The sequence below is a fragment of the Triticum aestivum genome, chromosome 7D, assembly GCF_018294505.1.
Source record: "Triticum aestivum cultivar Chinese Spring chromosome 7D, IWGSC CS RefSeq v2.1, whole genome shotgun sequence".
NCBI classification, from domain to species: Eukaryota; Viridiplantae; Streptophyta; class Magnoliopsida; order Poales; family Poaceae; genus Triticum; species Triticum aestivum.
In genome coordinates, this window is record NC_057814.1 from 392,404,545 (window position 1) to 392,415,547 (window position 11,003).

The 11,003-nt window shown below is 48.5% G+C and overlaps 1 long non-coding RNA gene across 1 annotated transcript; it reads right to left on the reverse strand.

Moving 5' to 3' along the window:
- Positions 1 to 2,691: 2,691 nt before the first annotated feature.
- Positions 2,692 to 3,429, reverse strand: LOC123170094 (uncharacterized). Its single transcript, XR_006485034.1, has 3 exons — positions 3,221 to 3,429; positions 3,052 to 3,117; positions 2,692 to 2,972 (listed from the first exon to the last, which is right to left on the reverse strand). It is a non-coding gene; the product is annotated as an uncharacterized lncRNA (long non-coding RNA).
- Positions 3,430 to 11,003: the final 7,574 nt, after the last annotated feature.

The window sequence follows — 11,003 nt, forward strand, 5'->3', positions numbered from 1 at the left end:
TGTGGAACGGAAAGTAAAATATTGCAAAGGAAGTAAATAGGAAACTAAAATTGTAGATCAGAAACTTATATGATGGAAAGTGGACCAGGGGGCCATTGGTTTCACTAGAGACTTCTCTCAAGATAGAAAATATTATGGTGGGTAAACAAATTACTGCCGAGCAATTGATAGAAAAGCGCAAATTTATGACGATATCTAAGGCAATGATCGTGAATATAGGCATCACGTCCGTATCAAGTAGACCGACTCCTACCTGCATCTACTACTATTACTCCACACATCGACTGACTCCTGCCTGCATCTAGAGTATTTAGTTCATAGAACAGAGTAACGCATTAAGCAAGGTGACATGATGTTGCGGGATAAACTCAAGCAATATGATGAAAACCCCATATTGTTATCCTCAATGGCAACAATACAATACGTGTCGGTTCCCCTTCTGTCACTTGGATCAAGCACGGCAAGATTGAACCCAAAGCTAAGCACTAGTCCCATTACAAGCAAAACCAATCTAGTTGGCCAAACCGAATCGATAGTTCGAAGAGACTTGCAAAGATATCAAATCATGCATATAAGAATTCATAGAATATTTAAATAATATTCATAGATAAGCTTGTCATAAATCCACAATTCATTGGATCTCGGCAAACACACTGCAAAAAAAGTATTACATCGAATAGATCTCTGATACGTCTCCAACGTATCTATATTTTTTGATTGTTCCATGCAATTATATTATCTGTTTTGGATGTTTAATGGGCTTTAATATGCTCTTTTATATTATTTTTGGGACTAACCTATTAACCGGAGGCCCAGTGCCAGTTTCTGATTTTTTTTGCCTATTTTAGAGTTTTCGTAGAAAAGGAATACCAAACGGAGTCCAAACGGAACAAAACCTTCGCGATGATCTTTATTGGACCGAAAGCAATCCAGAAGACTTGGAGTTGAAGTCTGGGACTCTACGAGGCGGCCACGAGGCAGGAGGGCGCGCCCAGGGGGGTAGGCACGCCCCCACCCTCGTGGGCCCCTCATAGCTCCACCGACGTACTTCTTTCTAATATATATACTCTTATACCCTAGATCGATCAGAGAGAGCCACGAAGCCAATTTTCCACCGCCGCAACCTTCTGTACCCGTGAGATCCCATCTTGGGGCCTTTTCCGGCGATCTGCCGGAGGGGGAATCGATCACGGAGAGCTTCTACATCAACACTATTGCCTCTCTGATGAAGCGTGAGTAGTTTACCACAGACCGTCGGGTCCATAGTTATTAGCTAGATGGCTTCTTCTCTCTCTTTGATTCTCAATACAAAGTTCTCCTCATTGTTCTTGGAGATCTTTTCGATGTAATACTCTTTTGCAGTGTGTTTGCCGAGATCCGATGAATTGTGGATTTATGAACAAGATTATCTATGAATATAATTTGGTTCTTCTCTGAATTCTTATATGCATGATTTGATGTCTTTGCAAGTCACTTCGAATTATCGGTTTAGTTTGGCCTACTAGATTGATCTTTTTTGCAATGGGAGAAGTGCTTAGCTTTGGGTTCAATCTTGCGGTGTCCTCTCCCAGTGACAGTAGGGGCAGCAAGGCACGTATTGTATTGTTTCCATCGAGGATAAAAAGATGGGGTTTATATCATATTGCTTGAGTTTATGCCTCTACATCATGTCATCTTGCTTAATGCGTTACTCTGTTGTTATGAACTTAATACTCTAGATGCATGTTGTATAGCGGTCGATGTGTGGAGTAATAGTAGTAGATGCAGAATCATTTCGGTCTACTTGACATGGACGTGATGCCTATATTCATGATCATTGCCTTAGATATCTTCATAACTATGCGCTTTTCTATCAATTGCTCGGCAATAATTTGTTCACCCACCGTAATACATGCTATCTTGAGAGAAGCCACTAGTGAAACCTATGGCCCCCGGGTCTCTTTCTTATTATATTGCATATCTTTTATTTACATCGCATCTCGTTTACTATTTTGCAATCTTTACTTTCCAATCTATACAACAAAAATACCAAAAATATTTACTTTACTATCTTTATTAGATCTCACTTTTGCGAGTGACCGCGAAGGGATTGACAACCCCTTTATCGCGTTGGTTGCAAGGTGACTTGTGCGTTGTCTCCTACTGGATTGATACCTTGGTTCTCAAAACTGAGGGAAATACTTATGCTACTTTGCTGCATCACCCTTTGCTCTTCAATGGAAAACAAACACATGCTCAAGAGGTAGCAATCTCCAAGAACATCGAGGAGAACATGGTATTGAGAATCAGAGAGAGAGAGAAGAAGCCATCTAGCTACTAGCTATGGACCCATAGGTCTATGGTAAACTACTCACGCTTCATCGAAGAGGCAATGGTTGCGGCGGTGGAAAAGTGTTTTCATGGCTCTCCTCATATGTTTTGGAATATTTGAGAATATATAGGCGGAAGAAATAAGTCGTTGGAGTCACGAGTGGCCCACAAGGGTGGGGGGCGCGCCCTACCCCCTGGGCGCGCCCACCGTCCTTGCAGCCGCCTCGTGGCTTTCCTGACGTGTACTCTAAGTCCTCTAGATGTCTTCTAGTCCAAGAAAAATCATCGCGAAAGTTTCATTCCGTTTGGATTCCGTTTGATATTCCTTTTCTGCGAAACTCTAAAACAAGGAAAAAACAGGAATTGGCACTGGGCTCTAGGTTAATAGGTTAGTCCCAAAAATAATATAAAATAGCATATTAATGCATATAAAACATCCAAAAACAGATAATATAATAGCATGGAACAAAAAAAATTATATATACGTTGGAGACGTATCACCTATCTTCTCAAACTTAATATTTCACCCTGTAACCAGCCAGCACATCTCTCCACTAACCAGAAATGCAAAGAAAGAAGCTAAGGAGCAGCACATTACCAGAACGAAGAAGCACAACCATAATAGCAACGGGCAAACAAAGGCGGAGCAACAGACGAACAACCTGAGAAAAACATGGCCCGATTACCGCACATGCATTCTATCGAACATGTTGCATGCAGGCAAGCGGAACGAAGACTAACCTCAGTGCAAAATGCGGAATGGCGCGACGGCCGGCGTGGCGCATGACAGCAAGGGAATGGAATGGGCTGCACATGTAGTAGGAAAGAGGAAGAGCACTGAGGTAACAAGTATGCATTGCATAGAGGGAGCAGAGGGAAAGAGGAGGAACCAAGGAAGGTAAACACTGACCTTAACCAATGACACCGACCGAGCGTGCAAACGTCATTGCAACGGGCATGAACACCGACGACAAAGAAGCGTAGTCAGCCGTAGCAAGGTGAAAAGGAGTGAAGCGTGGCAGAGTGAAGAAGGCAAATGACGCCGAGCAACAATGGAGAGCGGGAGAGGGAAAATGAGCAAACATAGGAAAGATGAACGAGGAGAAAAGGGATGGGCACGACCTCTCTCCACCCCAGGCAGCAAACACAACACGGGAATTGACCCACCACTGTGATGAAGGCACGCGTCCTAAGCGGGGCTAGCCAACCCCACGGTCATACAGATAGCAGCCAATGGGCTAAAGCCACCCGTGCAAGGGAGGGTTGCGCATGCTCGGCACACGCTCCGCAGAAGTGGGGCCCACGGCGTGGAGTTCGCTCGTCCGGTTGGTGGAACTGTGAATCAGCCACAGCGAGCCCGCATCGACAACCATACCCTGGAAATCCCAGATGGGATGCCACGCGACGCACATGAAACACACCCGAGACGCCCACGCAGAGCACACACTACAACTGACAACAAGGACCGACAGCACGGGACCACATGTCATCGCACCAGTAGCAATGTTGTACACCAGGCGGGTGCACATGTGCCTGCCCCCCCTGTGCAGCTCGCAGAGCCAATCCCCACACTGCAAGACCGCCCGCGCACACCCCATCTTGTTAGGAGCCTAGCCAACGCAGCCGGCGAGCGGGGCCAGCAACAGCATCGTCCCACCTGTCAGCGCGATGAGAGCGTGGAAAGCGGGTGTGCATGCACCAACCAACCCCTCCGCTGCCCCACATGCACACAAGCCACAATCAGTGCGCAAAAATCCACGCGACGTGCACAACGCGCACCCACATCCTGTGAGAAGCCCAGCCAGCACAAGCCACGAGTGGGGCCAGCACCATCACTGGCCCACCGGTCATATGTGGAGGGCGTGGAAAGCGGGTGCATATGCGTCGACCAACCCTTCCGCGGGCACCCATGCACGCACACCGCAGTCAACACGAAGCGATCCATGCAACGCGCGAGGAATGGTCACCCGAGATTTTGGAACCCAGCCAACGGAAGAACTCGACGAGCCCACCAGTCTTCCTATTCCACACATGATCATTGGGTCAAAACAAGCAGTAGAAATCAAACGGGTCACATGACCACGTTGACCCGACCAGAGGCAATCAAATAGCTAGAACGACACGAAAACGAGGGAGCCTCAGATGGGCAGGTCGTCTAGAAGCCTTATATATTAGAATTGCTCAACAGTAATCACCATATGTGTTTTCAAGAGAGAAGCCTCCACTGAAAACTATGGCCCCGGGGTCTATCTTTTAGCATGTTATTTTGAGATTTACAAATCCAAAAACCCAAAAATACCTCGTTGCAATTTATTTACCTTTACTTTATTTTGCACTTTTATTTATCTTTTATACCTATCTCTTTCAGATCTCATCCTTGCAAGTAACTGTGAAGGGATTGACAACACCTTTATCGCATTAGGTGCAAGTATTTGTTTGTTTGTGTAGGTGCAACCATCGGTGACTTGTGTGTTTCTCCTACTGGATTGATACCTTCGTTCTCAAACCGAGGGAAATACTTACCTCTACTTTGTTGTATCACCCTTTCCTCTTTACGGGAAAAACCAACGCAAGCTCAAGAAGTAGCAGTATGATAGAGAAACTGCTAGCTAATAATGCTTATGCAGGAGATGGAACATTACATCATGATATGCACCTAATCTATGTGGATGAAGTTTGTGGATTATTTAAGCTTGCAGGTTTACCCGGAGATGAAGTTAAGAAGAAGGTCTCCCCTTTATCTTTGAAGGGAAAGGCATTGACATGGTATAGTCCATGTGATGATATTGGAACGTAGGACTGGAATCGGTTGAAATTGGAATTTCATTAAAAGTTTTATCAGATGCATCTGGTTCATCATGATCGGAATTATATATATATAATTTTTGGCCTTGTGAAGGAGAAAGCATCACTCAAGCTTGGGGGAGGCTTAAGTACATGATGTATACATGCCCCAATCATGAGCTCTCAAAAGAAATTATCTTACATAATTTTTATGCTCGTCTTTCTCATGATAATCAAAACATGCTCGATTTTTCTATGGCTAGCTCTTTTATGAAGAAAACTATTGAAATTAGATGGGATCTTCTGGAAAGAATTAAACGCAACTCTGAATATTTGGAACTCGACAAAGGTAATGAGTTAGGTCTAATACTTGAGTTCGATTGTGTTAATTCTATTATGGATACCGAAGCTTTTCATAAGTTTAGCACTAAATATGGACTTGACTCTAAGATAGTAGCTTATTTTTGTGAATCATTTGCTACTCATGCCGATCTCCCTAAGGAGAAGTGGTTTAAATATCATCCCCCTATTGAAGAAAAAGATTGAGGAGCCTATTATAGTTTAAGATGAAACTATCATTTACAATGTTGATCCAATTGTTCCTACTGATTATATTGAAAAGCCACCTTTCCCTGTTAGGATAAAGGAACATGATAAGGTTTCAACCGTTGTTAATGCTACTTCTTGAGCTTGCGTTGATTTTTCCCTTGAAGAGGAAAGGGTGATGCAGCAAAGCAGAGATAAGTATTTCCCTCAGTTAAGAACCAAGGTATCAATCTAGTAGGAGGAACACACGAGTCCCCAATAGATGCACCAACACAAACTAACAAACACTTGCACACAACACGAAAAAGGGGTTGTCAATCCCTTCACGGTCACTAGCAAGGGTGAGATCTGGTAGAGATTGATATAAAAGATAAGTAAAAGTGTAAAATAAAATAAAGATAAATAAATTGCAGCAAGGTATTTTGGCTTTTTCGTTTTATAGATCTAAAAATAATATGATAAAAATAGATCCGGGGGCCATAGGTTTCACTAGAGTCTTCTTGAGGGAGTCTTGGATTAGGGGGTCCTCGGGCGTCCGGGCTATGCAACATGGGCCGGACTAACGGGCCGCGAAGATACAAGATAGAAGACTTCCCCCCGTGTCCGGATGGGACTCTCCTTTGCGTGGATGGCAAGCTTGGCGTTCGGATATGAAGATTCCTTTCTCTGTAAAACGACTCTGTACAACCCTAGGCCTCTCCGGTGTCTATATAAACCGGAGGGTTTAGTACGTAGAGGCAATCATAATCATACAGGCTAGACATCTAGGGTTTAGCCATTACGATCTCGAGGTAGTTCAACTCTTGTAACCCCTATACTCATTAAAGTCAATCAAGCAGGAAGTAGGGTATTACCTCCATTAAGAGGGCCCGAACCTGGCTAAACATCGTGTTCCCTGCCTCCTGTTACCCTCGATCCTTAGACGCACAGTTCGGGACCCCTACCCGAGATCTGCCGGTTTTGACACTGACATTGGTGCTTTCATTGAGAGTTCCATTGTGTCGTCGTTGAAAGGCCCGATGGCTCCATCGATCATCTACAACAATGCTGCCGTGAAGGAGATTTTTCTCCCCATCCAGATCTTTGTATTTGGCGTCTTCGCACTGCGTGCCAACTTGGTTGGCCACCTAGAGAAGATCGACAGCTACGCCCCTGGTCACCAGGCCAGTTTTCGAAATCTGAACTATGTCGCTGATATCCGAGGAGACTTGATCTTCCAAGGGTTCGTGGCGCCAACCACCGCTCCGGCCTTAGATCCGGAGCGCGTCACCAGGTCCGAAGACGGGAGTCTAGAGCCCGCCGGACTCTCTGCGGCTTTAGAGCTGAACGTTGGAGAACCAGAGAGAATAGCGTCTCCGGCAGTCATCACAAAGCCGGACTCTTCTCCGGACACTGGCTTCAAACCCTCGAAGTCCGTGTCATGCGAGCTCGGCCAGGAACTTTCTGTCCCCGTCCAAACCTCGCTCTTAAACGAGTCTTTGGACTTAATGCGGCCCCTCGCCATCACGGAGGAACCACTTCCAAATTGCGCCCAACCCGGACTAGGGGCTGAAAATAGGGAATTTTACTTCCCACCCACTGTCGGTGTCAAAACCGGCGGATCTCGGGTAGGGGGTCCTGAACTGTGCGTCTAAGGTCGATGGTAACAGGAGGCGGGGGACACAATGTTTACCCAGGTTCGGGCCCTCTCTATGGAGGTAATACACTACTTCCTGCTTGATTGATCTTGATGAATATGAGTATTACAAGAGTTGATCTACCATGAGATTGTAATGGCTAAAACCCTAAAAGTCTAGCATGTATGACTATCTCCCCTTTCCAGACTAAGCCCTCCGGTTTATATAGACATCGGAGGGGGATAGGGTTGTACAAAGTCGGTTACAGAGAAAGGAATCTTCATATTCGGTCGCCAAGCTTTCCTTCCACGCCAAGGAGAGTCCCATCCGGATACGGGTGGGGTCTTTGATATTCGTATCTTCACAGCCCATTAGTCCGGCCCATGTCCAAGAGGCCGGACGCCCGAGGACCCCTTAGTCCAGGACTCCCTCAGTAGCCCCTGAACCAGGCTTTCAATGACGAGGTGTCCGGCGCGCAGATTGTCTTCGGCATTGCAAGGCAGGTTCTCCTTCCCGAACACTCCAAGACAGTCTTCGGATGCAACTAACGTGTCCTGGTCTGTAACACAAGTACCGCACACACAGTCCATAGAGAGTATAATATTTCATGAGTCCCATCCTGCTAACAACTTTCGGCGAGATGACATCACGCCTGCCCGGTCATTATTTCGAACCGTTTTCTTCTGTCGTTCCGCGTTTCGAGATGCAGTTTCCATTGGCACGTCTTGTCAAAGCAGAGATCGTGTCCCCTTATTGCGGGATTCTCATCAATACGGGCGTGGGTAATCCAACCGTGCCGTTTACACAACCCTTGGGAACAGGCGAGTTTAGAGGCGAGTGGGGAGGCGTTCAATATTCACTGCCTTTATAAGGGGATAAGGATTCCCTTTCTTCACCCACGCCTTCTCTCCCTCTCTGTCCTTCCATTCCCGAGCTCTAGCGCCCAAGTTCCCATCTTCTCCTCCTCAAGGAAGCACTCAATCATGTCCGAATCCGGAGGCCAAGGCAAGTGGATGGTCTCCTCCATCACGGAGAAGGACATCACCCAGCTTCGGGCGGCCGGCTATCTGGCGAAAGGAATCGCCCACCGTCTACCTACCAAGGGGCAAGTCATCCCCACCCTGAAGCCTACTGAGAGGGTGGTCTTCCTCCCGCACTTCGTCTGCGGGTTAGGGTTTCCACTCCACCATTTCGTCCGTGGGCTAATGTTCTATTACGGGTTAGATTTCCATGATCTAGCCCCGAACTCTTTCCTCAACATCTCAGCATTCATAGTCGTGTGTGAGGCTTTCCTCCGCATCCAGCCCCACTTCGGACTATGGCTTAAGATCTTCAACGTGAAGCCGAAGGTGGTGGATGGTCAGCACGCGGAGTGCGGAGGCGCCATGGTGAGCAAGATGCCCAACGTCACTTGGCCCACGGGCACTTTTGTGGAGACTGTCAAGGAGTGGCAGAAGCAGTGGTTCTACATCACAGAGCCACGCGGCGCCACTTGGGCGGCGGCTCCCGAATTCAAGGCCGGAGTCCTAATGCGGCTCACCTCCTGGATGGAGAAGGGCCCCAACTGGTCTTCGTCGAACGAGCTGATAGCGCTGCAAACGCGCATTCAGAGCATGGTGGATAAACACGTCAAGCTCGTCGGCGTGATCCAGGTGATGCTGGTTTGCCCAATCCTCCCCTGCCAAAGCCGAAGCTCCCCCTTGTGGGAATTCGATCCAAAGAAGCACCAGACCCTGGAGAGGCTCTTAGGAACTACTCATGAAGATGCCTGGAAGTTGCTCTTCAAGGGCAATGAGAAGCCGCCGGTCATTGATTCAGACCGTGGGCACGATCATACCCATCATTGATTCAGACCGCGGGCACGATCATACCCATCCCGCTAATGCGGTAAGTTCTTTATTTCCCCAGGCGTACCCTCTACTTGCTTGTCCAAGGAGGGTGTTTAATCTTTACCATATTATTTCAGGTGTGGACGAAGAGAGCGGAGCGGATCCAGTGTTCGGCTCCGCTGCCCGAAGAGCCAGGCATCCCGCTCCTAGCGAAGATGCTGGTTTCGGCGCCTTACCAGCCGCCGGAGAAGAAGGCCAAAGGAGCCAGAGGTGGCCCCCATCGCAAGGGTGCTTCGGACGTGACGTCCGAAGACGAAGAGACCTTTTCCTCCGCCACTGAGGACGACGACGACAAGGAGGAGGAGGAGAACAACCCTCTCCCTACCGAGGGAAAGAGGAAGAGAGTGGCCTCCACGAACCTGGAGGCGGAGACGTCCAAGAAGGGGAAGGGCTCCCTTGCGGATAACTCCGTGTGGGATGTCGACAGCAGTCCAGAGCGATGCTCCCGACCCAAGCCCCCGACTACATCGTAAGTGTCAAAACCCATATATGTCCATATATCCGGCCGCTCCTTTTTATTGTATAGATATGGTTAATCATGCCATTGCAGTCCGGCCCATGATAGTTCCCAGCGATCCTCATCAAGGGGTTTGCTGGACTCGAGGGCGCCAGCGAGTCGCCGCCGGCCGCTTATTCTCCCAAGGCCAGGGTGACGCCGAGGTGCTGTCCCGAAGGACCTTCCAAGGCCAGGGGGAGGTTCAGGAGGCGCCGGAAGGCGAAACCTCCGTCGCCGGACACCAGGGGGAGCAAATCCCCATGGAGACAGGTGATGAGGGCCGTATTAAGTTCGGTCCTCAGCCGAATACGATTCCGGAGAGCAATACGGCTCCTGAATCCGGTGTGCATCCTCCTTCAAAAGAGGGGGGTATGCCCATTCCACCGGTACCCCTGTCCAACCAGGGGCACAGGATAATCCGCTGGAAGCGCTGCGAGGCGCTTCCATTGTGGATGAGCACCGTGTCCTTATGGGCACGGTAATTGAAAGGGTTCAGTCCACCAAGAGCGGACTAACCGAAGCCTGCAGCAGCTTGCTGACAGGTTTTGAGGTAAGTGACTCAAAAAGAGAAGATCCCAATATAGATAGTAGCCCCTAAGACACTGTCCGGTGTTCGGAAAGAAAGGCCGGACAGAGGATCAATCTAGTATTGCAGGAAACTAACCAAATATGTCTGAAATGAATATGCAGGCGTCGCTGCTGGCCGTGACCTCACATACTGCCGAAGTCTCCGGACTGAGGCGGAGACTGGAGCAGGCCGAGGAGGAGCTCGGCCAGGCTAGGAGGCAGCTCCAGGAGAAGCAAGGTATGTAATAACCCGCTATATATTCGGAAGGAGTAAATGATGTATATTGACCGGAGTTTCATGATATGTGTAGGAGCGACGACCGAGGTCGAGGCCCTAAAAAAGGCCCTGGCCGAAGCCGAGGAGAAGGCTATCAAGGAGCAGGCCGCCCGTAAGAAGCTCAAGGCCCGGGTCAACGAGATCCAACAAGAGCTCCAAGACGCGGTGAAGAAGTGTGAGACCTTGGAGCGCGATGCGTCGGCTCAAGAGATCGAACTCGCCAAGGCTCGTCAAAGCGCAGAAATGGCCCGGAATGAGGCCCAGGGCGCCCTCCAGGAGATCCAGGAGTCCAGGAAGATCGCGGCGGGTAAGGATTTTAGCATGCAAAGCAAATATGTGCAGAGAAAGTATCTTTTACTAACCTGGATTCGGAGTTCTCCAGGGGCTTTTGCTGATCTGCCATGCAGTGTGTTCGACGCTGCGGAGTTCTTCCGAGCCGAAGAAGGGAGCTCCACGGAGAAGCTGTTCTGGTCGCAATATCTTGCGCCAGAACATCTGGTGCCCTTCAGCAATCAGCT